The 8,572-nt window shown below is 35.0% G+C and overlaps 1 protein-coding gene across 3 annotated transcripts in view; it reads right to left on the reverse strand.

Moving 5' to 3' along the window:
* Positions 1-5,729, reverse strand: part of LOC117116547 (orexin receptor type 2-like) — a 55,695-nt gene extending 49,966 nt beyond the window's left edge. For all 3 annotated transcript variants that reach the window (XM_033260607.1, XM_033260605.1, XM_033260606.1), the window contains exon 1: positions 5,426-5,729. The gene's annotated coding sequence lies outside the window, so the exon portion shown is untranslated. The remainder of the gene's footprint in view (positions 1-5,425) is intronic.
* Positions 5,730-8,572: the final 2,843 nt, after the last annotated feature.

Here is an 8,572-nt window from a genome sequence, read left to right on the forward strand (position 1 = left end):
TATATATATATATAATTTCATTGTATAAATAGTTACCGTACATTATATAAGATATTATGTTATCTTATACCGTAGATCTTGTCTAGTAAAGTAAATTATTACATACATAAAACAAAGCAGAGAAATTATGCTGACCATCTCACAAACAAGTTCTCATAAACTTGAAAGCTCCGATGAGATTCTAGTGGCCCTGACGGCCGCTCAAACAAAGAAATCTATTAATTAATCAATCTGCAGGGTACTCCTAGAGCATAAGAATTATGCTATTCAAAACGTTTTATTAAATTCTAAAATAAAACATATGAACCAGAAGAGACGGAGAGCGGTCAATACAACAACGGATTGTAGATACTGTTGGCCTAGGATGGTGTGAAAAACTTCCCATTAATCGTCATTCAATGTCATTATATTTTCCTTACTCCATTCTAAAATGCTGCCTTAGGCCTAATCCTGTTGGGGAAGAAATTACATCATCGACCCACAGAGGACCAAAATAATAATGACAAGATAGTGGTGACAATCGAACGTGAAACTTTGTCATATGACAATGGCCTAATGATTGAAATTGGTCAGTGTAAACAACAATCTGTGTTAAAGACATTTTGATAGCTTATATTTAAGACCAGGATTATCGATGTTCTTGGAAAATTTGATAACGTAAGTACCAGAATGAAATACGGAAATGGCATGCAAAGAAATGACTATGGGTGTAATATAAAATAAATGTGTTTGAAGATACAACTTATGAGCATTTTGACCGGTAAAGTGCTAAACTTCAGTACCACAAACATATTCATTCATTAACAACATCGTTATTATTGTCATCACCACCACCATCAATATTGTATATATTCCCACTGTTTCATCATCATCATTATTTATAATCATCACCATCAATATCAAATTCAGTATTATGCATATCATTATCATCATCATTCAGTATCGTCATTAACCTCACTATCCTTATCATTATCACCATCATTATCCTTATCATCCCCCTCCTCCTCCTCATCATCATATATCACCACCACTACTTTATATATACCGTACTCTACTTTTATATTTTTTATTCAGTTTTCGCGTACGGTCAAACACAGAGAGACCGTCACGGCATAACTAAAAACAATTGCAGACGTTAAAAAGTAGGCTATACCCTGAGGATTACAAAGTTCAGAAATCTAAATGCACAAATTTCCTTAATGCCAACCCCCTTTCCCAACCCCCCAAAATGAAAAAATCCGTTAAACTACATATATATTAACACAATTTTATAAAGGAAAGCTAAAAAAAAAAAAAAAAAATAATAATAATAATAATAATAATAATAAGGATGGTGATTGATGATGGTGGTGAAGATGATGATGCTGATGATGAAGATTTGAATTATGATTACTTCAATACCGGTAATGTAGCTTTTGAGATGCCTCTCCTTTTTCCTTGATGTACGGTGCTAAAATAATAATAATATGACACCCAACTAGAAATCACAGTTTATTAATATCATACGTTGTTTCACTGTACACTCTCGCAGGTGTTCTATTGGAAGAGCCAAGACGCTTAATCGGAAACCTAATCCAAAATTCCTAATCCAGGGATACACAGTACTCTAATGATGGATTATCCTATACAAAATGCAGAAAAAGCATTTATTTGGTATTACCTGAATAATGTCTACCACAACATGACAAATACATTTCACTTATACTAACGTCATGCAAAAAGATTGATTTAACAATACAGTTACAAATTACTTCAGTGTATTATTGCCTGCAGTTCCGGCCTGCGTCATATTTTGATAAAGTCTCTCCGTGTATTCAGATATTTTAAGCGAATATTTCAGAAACGGTAATATTTCCGAAACTACAAGGTCTTTCATTCTTTATACTTGGATCAGTTTCCATTTAGGTATTAGTTTTAATTAAGACGGTTGGTGTTGAATCCAGTACATTGCCGACTATTAATTGATGTGAGCACTTTCATTTCAACTTATTTCACATGAACTTAATATCTTTAAATATTATAAGTAAGCTCTATAAACATTTGTAAGTTTGTAAATAGCACCTTTTGAAAAAACATTAACTCATGCGTTCGTGTCATTCCTTTGTTAACACCGCAATAATATTCTATATGAAAAAGTAATCATCCTGAACTGAGAATCTTCTGATAGGTTGGTTTGAACCTTCTGGACGTTCAGAGGTATCTGGGACGTCGTTTGACAGTAATATTCCGTCTGCATAAAAATAGCCGAGGTGCATCAATTAAATCTACGACGGAATTTTACTGGCACAGGTCCATTTGACAAAAAGCTGAGGTGAATTCAAGCAATTTTCTCTATCTCTGTGTAACACAATTAAATTTCAAAGGTCGTTGCTTTAGAGTAAATGCTAATTTGATGATTAAGGATAAATTATACATGTAATGAAAATATATATTCTATTCGTGTATTCCATCGTTGGACAACCTGGTAAAAATATTAAATCTTTTGAATTATATTATACGGCAAAATAAATTGTGTAGCACTTGACTATCCAGAGTGATAATAATAATAATAATAATAATAATAATAATAATAATAATAATAATAATAATAATAATAATAATAATAATGGCAATAACAACACAAATAATAATGATAATAACTACAGCGATAACGATTACGTAAACAGTAAAGAAACAAATTTATAAAATTATAAGTAAGAACTACAACAACAAAAACAACTAGAGGGCACATGGGGAATGCATACCTCCGCCCACATCATAATTCTCCTCCTTTGAAGTTTAAACCTTACCCTTCAACATTCAAATACTTTGAGATCTTTGGTCATAGAACATTGTGACCAAGTTTGACAAGTTTGTGATTAAAACTATGGGCTGTAGACAAATAAATAAAAAATAGTTTTTCGTTGATTGCCGCCTTGACCTTTGACCATGACCCTTCAAAATTTAATCAGTTCTAGATCTTAGATAAAGGAACATTGTGGCCAAGTTTGATGAATTTCTGATAAAAAATATGGGCTGTAGGCTGTTCACAACAAATATGCCGACAGACAAATAAATAAATAAACAAACAGGCAAAAACATAACCTCCTGCCAACTTCGATGGTGGAGGTAACTAGTGCAGTCACTCCATAGAGTCTATACCTTCGCCCTGTGCCTGAATACACCAACAATAAACAGGCCATGCATGATGGGCGAAACTGCAGCATACACTCAATGAAATAATGGAATCGTCCGCTGTATTGAGGCACATTGTTTTCTTTAGTGCTGCAGAATACCCACAAGAAAATAATTGAATCGCCCGTCGTATTCACTTACATTGTTTTCGTGAGTGCTGTTTGAATACGAGCGAAGATTCCATTATTTTCTATTATGCTCGAATTTCCGTGACCTTGACCTTTGACCTTTCCTTCCGAAAATTGAAGGGTGTCTTTCTTTGATTATTATGTACCATTCCACTAAATTTTATGATAAAGTTTATTAGTTTTTGCGTAATATTGCTATCGGACAAACAGGTAGACAAACAGCAATGAATACATAACCTCCTTGGCGGGTGTAATAATAATAAGAATAATATAACAACTACAACATTAATAATAATGATAAAAACAATAATAATAATAATAATAATAATAATAATAATAATAATAATAATAATAATAATAATAATAATAGTGTAGTTTTATATAGCGCACATATCCATCTAATGTAAGATGCTCATGGCGCTTGATATGTGGACTAGGAACTCGATCAATGTCCGTGATATTTAGGCACACAACACATGCACCAACGATTGTCAATAACTAATGTATCACATTCCTTCTTTTAGGTGACAATCCCTTACACAATACATACAAACATACACACACACACATACACACACGATGCTTTACACAAACTAAATCTCAATGAGTTGTTTTGGTCTCAACAATTCTGCAACTACTGACAGGGATTAAACCCAGGACCCTGGGATTGGAAGGCAAGCATCTTTCACCAAGCTGGCTATTCAACTCCACTCCATAATAACTTGGGTCGCATAAAGTACTGTAAGGCTACATAAAGACGGATTTTGTTTTAATCGCATTCTCCATTCGAAGTGTCACGTAGTGGCAGGCGCTATCCCTCCTATATCTACTCGTAAAACACTGCAAGTACCGAAACAGCCTCCCCAGCAGCCATCCAGGCACTTGACGCTAATTAACGGTATCATACGTGAGGGATATGACTGAGTCTGTAGGATTTTTTTTTTTTAGTTTTGTATTTTATAGTGTCTCAGAGCAAAAACAATTTGTATGTATTTTTTCCGATGCAAATGACAATAAATGGAAATGAATGAATGAACGTAATCTCCCTCTCTCTTAATTTCCATGTTTTATTCCATGAGTGTTTAGATGTAAAAATCATAAAGCACAAACTACATGATTATTCCACAAAACACAATAATACGATTACGAAATGTATAGGCCTATATAAGCCCTCGGACTCATGGACCATATAGAATTACATGGCCTAAAATTTTTAAGAGTTAATAAATGTTTCTCCATATTCTATGTCTCTCTATAAGTCTATCAATTACGGGCGAGCATATTTCAAGATTCTCTTTAAACCATTATTATACCAGATACAGTAGTACCGTACCACAATGTTTAAAGTAGGCCTATATGATTATGTTCCTGTGAAGTGACCCACCACACTGAGATCTGAAACGACCAACTCAAATTTTGATAGGGGAATTCCTCCTACCCCCTGTAATCACCTCCACTGATCCCACCCTGACATTTTCGGACGAAGGAGAAATTCAGAGAGAGATAACTAGTTTTTAAACCAATCCAAATGTCAACTTTTCCCTTGAAATGGTACGCCAGAGCTCCTACCTGGTCAGAAGGTATACTCTCTGGTCAGAGCAGATCAAAGCTCATTCTTCAGAGAAACTAAAGTTTATAAGGGCACTGCTCATAGCCACCAATCATAGTCACGTGATTAGTGATCATAATTCGATTGTCGAAAATAAGCAGGTAAACCGATGCTCGTCTTCATTTTACCTCGGCATTTCTTATTTGCAATTCAGTTTACATATTCCGGCAGTTCATAATGATAGAAATGAGTAAAATGCCTGCCATGAGCAACATAGCTACCGTATTGATTGATATTGTAATAGGTTTTCCCCCATAACTTCCTCTGTAGAACATTTCATAAATGAACTCTAATTTAATCCAGAGAAATTCAAGTCGAGTGTAATGGAAATTTCTCGATCAATCTTGATCATCACATATCATTTTTGATCATAATTTTCCAAGAACACTTATTATATGAACTTTACAAACTACCTTCAGAAAGTAATCGACCTGAAGGCCATTATGAAGACATCTGCATGGAAATGAAAACAGCTAGCTGTATAGATAGATATCAAAAACTACAATTAGCCTACCTGTTGCGAGAAGGAGTTTCGCGCAGCGAGCAGACGATACACCGGCCTGCGTGTGGTCCTCTAAAGTCTTATCCACCGACTGCTACCAACGCACCTTTTAAATGAAATTGAAATAATAATGACCAGGAAAGATGCTCGCATTACAATACAAAACGGCACCTTGTTCAGATCCACAATAGGGGGCACTCTGATAGGAGGAAAATTCACTTGATGAGTACTGCGACTTTGAGTTTCAATGCCCTTAGCGTAGTAGACGTACAATTTCTTTAAACTGTCTCTCTCTTCCTGGCGTGTGTAGATCTGGTCCCCGACAGTACAATACTGGTGATATTGTATTTGAAAATTTCAAAAAAAAAAAGCTTAAAGGCGTATCCAAAAGATCCGATCTATGACTGAACTCATTGAGAAGGGTAGAGAACATGTTTTGATTTGCTGCCAATGTTAAGTGATTAGATCGTAGATAGCCTGGGGATAGTACAACACGCAGCAGCTGCGCAGGTTCGTGTAGTTCACGAATAGTAGGGAGTGATTGCAATGAATACACAAAACCCGACCTTAGTTTCAATAGATAGAAGACAAATTCGAGAAGTAGAAATAGGTGCTAAATATAAAATGAAATAGAGTTTTTATTTATAGTATATTTAAATAGGTATATATATATATAGACATACTGTTTACTACAAAATGGTTGCAAAAATAAACTTTTGCCGCTCATGTATTATTTTATGTATCACCTAAGGGTACTGTAGGCCTACATCTGTGTGTGTTATGGAAATATATAGTACAGTAGGATTATTGTATTGTAAAAAACCTACAATTGAATAATGAAACTATCTGTGCAGTTCCAGTTCTACTGTATGGCTATAGTTATATAACATGACTTGCGTCTAACTCCCGCAAAGTAATCTTAACCAATAAATCAATGACAATAAATCGGTAACTTTAGTTTTCAAAACAAGCAAACAACATGGAGTAGATCTTCGTCAGATGCGCCACCACCTGTCCAGGCCGTTTTTATGAACGCTATACTCGTTTCCTTGATGTGCCTTTTATTATTCTATAAATCTGTAAGGTCAACGATCAGGTTGACGGGGTTCACACAGGTAGGGTATGAACAAAATAAATATGTTGCATAACTGTAATCCACGTCAACGCGGCGTGCGAGAATACTGACCAGCCAAAACATTGCGTGCGCAGGTTGGTCCACATGACGTGGTCTGCGTGACGTGATTAGTGGGCTGTTCTGAGCACAATTGATAACTTATGGTTTGCTGTATGCGTTAATAATAGCAATGGTAATAACAACAGAAACAGTAACAACAACAATTATACTACTACTACTACTAATAATAAGAATAATAATAGCGATGATGATGATGATGATGATGATGATGATAATACTAAAATGATGATGAGCTGACTGTGAGAGTGCCTTTTTCTGCTTTAGTAAATTGTGTGGTTTTTAGGTGATATCTTTGCAAAATGAAAATGAATAGAAGGCTACTGATTGTAACCGATGCATAAAAACAATTAAGATACATTCCTCATGAAATGAAAACAGTAGTCAGCCTAAATGTAGGCCTACTGGTCTTGATTTTGATGTTACCTCGTTACTCACGTGTCTATAGTGCAGTGATTACCGTTACAGTTAATTACGTTTGAGGTACCTTGGAAAAACGCACGCAAAGTATGCGTGCTTATACATTTTATACAAGGGTCAAGTTTAATTAATTCGTTGTTATATATACATAGCGTATGGAAACATATTATGTAGGCCTACATTGTTAAGAAAACATGTAGCATGAAAAACAAAATGATTGATATGATCCGTTACCTTATGCGGCAAGATCAAAACGGTTCAGACGCTGTGCGTAGTTTGATATTATAGACACGACTGTGGACCATGACTTTGACGTCAGCACATGAGCTGCCATTTTATGAGTTCACATGAAAAACGATTTTCTAGCAGTAAACCAGAAAACTGTGGAAGTGACAGTAGTGAGAGAGGGACGACAGAGAAAAAGGTTGGGGGATGGCCCATATTATGGGAAGCTTGTTGGGGAGGATAAATACAGTGCCTACATTCAGTCTTTAGACTTCGTCTGCACAGTTACTTACATTGTGGTCTATAACTAGTACTAGACCTAGGCTATTTTAAGGAAGTTAGAAATAATTATTTGCAAAAAAGGAGGATGTTTATTCTTGGCGTGGTATGGGGAGCGGGTTTGGCAAAACAAATGGGGGATCTAATAGGCCTATAGGTCTTTAAATGAGGAGCTTTAATATATATATATATTCAATATCACTCTAAGACATTTAATTGAGAGCAACTTCATAAAATTTAATATTTGAATAATTCGCAATATTGAATAAATTAGATGAAGTACGGTATTAATCATGGGGGAAAATATACAAATAGAAAATCCAGAGGAAAAATATCACTTAATTGTCTACTTTTATGGAATGTAGCTTTTATTTTTGGACAATTAGAGGTGGGATATTTATAACCTTTTAGAGATAATTAAACAAACCTTTTTTTAGAGTAATTAAACAAACTCAGTTCTTCCCATAAACAAATAGGCCTATAAGGTACCGGTATTCGAAAATATTCGAAGCTCGAGCTTTCCAACCCCCACCAAAGTAAAACTCCTTTACTGTGTGTCGAGAATTGTACACTAGCTACACATTATCATGTACATCAACACCAACCACATCACCCGGCGGCTTATTACATTCCAACCAGTAGGCCTATTATTTTAACTATTTTATACGATAAATCAACCCTGAAACACCTGAACGGTTGCGATTGACGCCGGTGTTTTTTTAGGGCGGCCATGTGAGACAAGGGACAACTGCATGACATGACTTCCAGCAGGCATTTAACATTTTTATTATGCTTTTTTATCAATTAACTATGATAATAGACAAAATCACAAAGTTGTTATTGAAAGTGAAACGTGACGTCATCAATTTACTTTTAACGAACTTTTTCTTTCCCTGAGTGGGAGGCAATAGGCAATGCGTTTGACAGTTTGTACGCGATATTGACCGTCGTTATGGAAATTATTGCTCGTTGCTTCGCATTATTTTCCGTTGCAAACAAAATAATATGAAAATAATATGGTCAGAAATATATACATATATATA

The sequence above is a fragment of the Anneissia japonica genome, unplaced genomic scaffold, assembly GCF_011630105.1.
Source record: "Anneissia japonica isolate Jap-2015-1 unplaced genomic scaffold, ASM1163010v1 scaffold4058_len632159_cov189, whole genome shotgun sequence".
Classification (NCBI taxonomy): Eukaryota; Metazoa; Echinodermata; class Crinoidea; order Comatulida; family Comatulidae; genus Anneissia; species Anneissia japonica.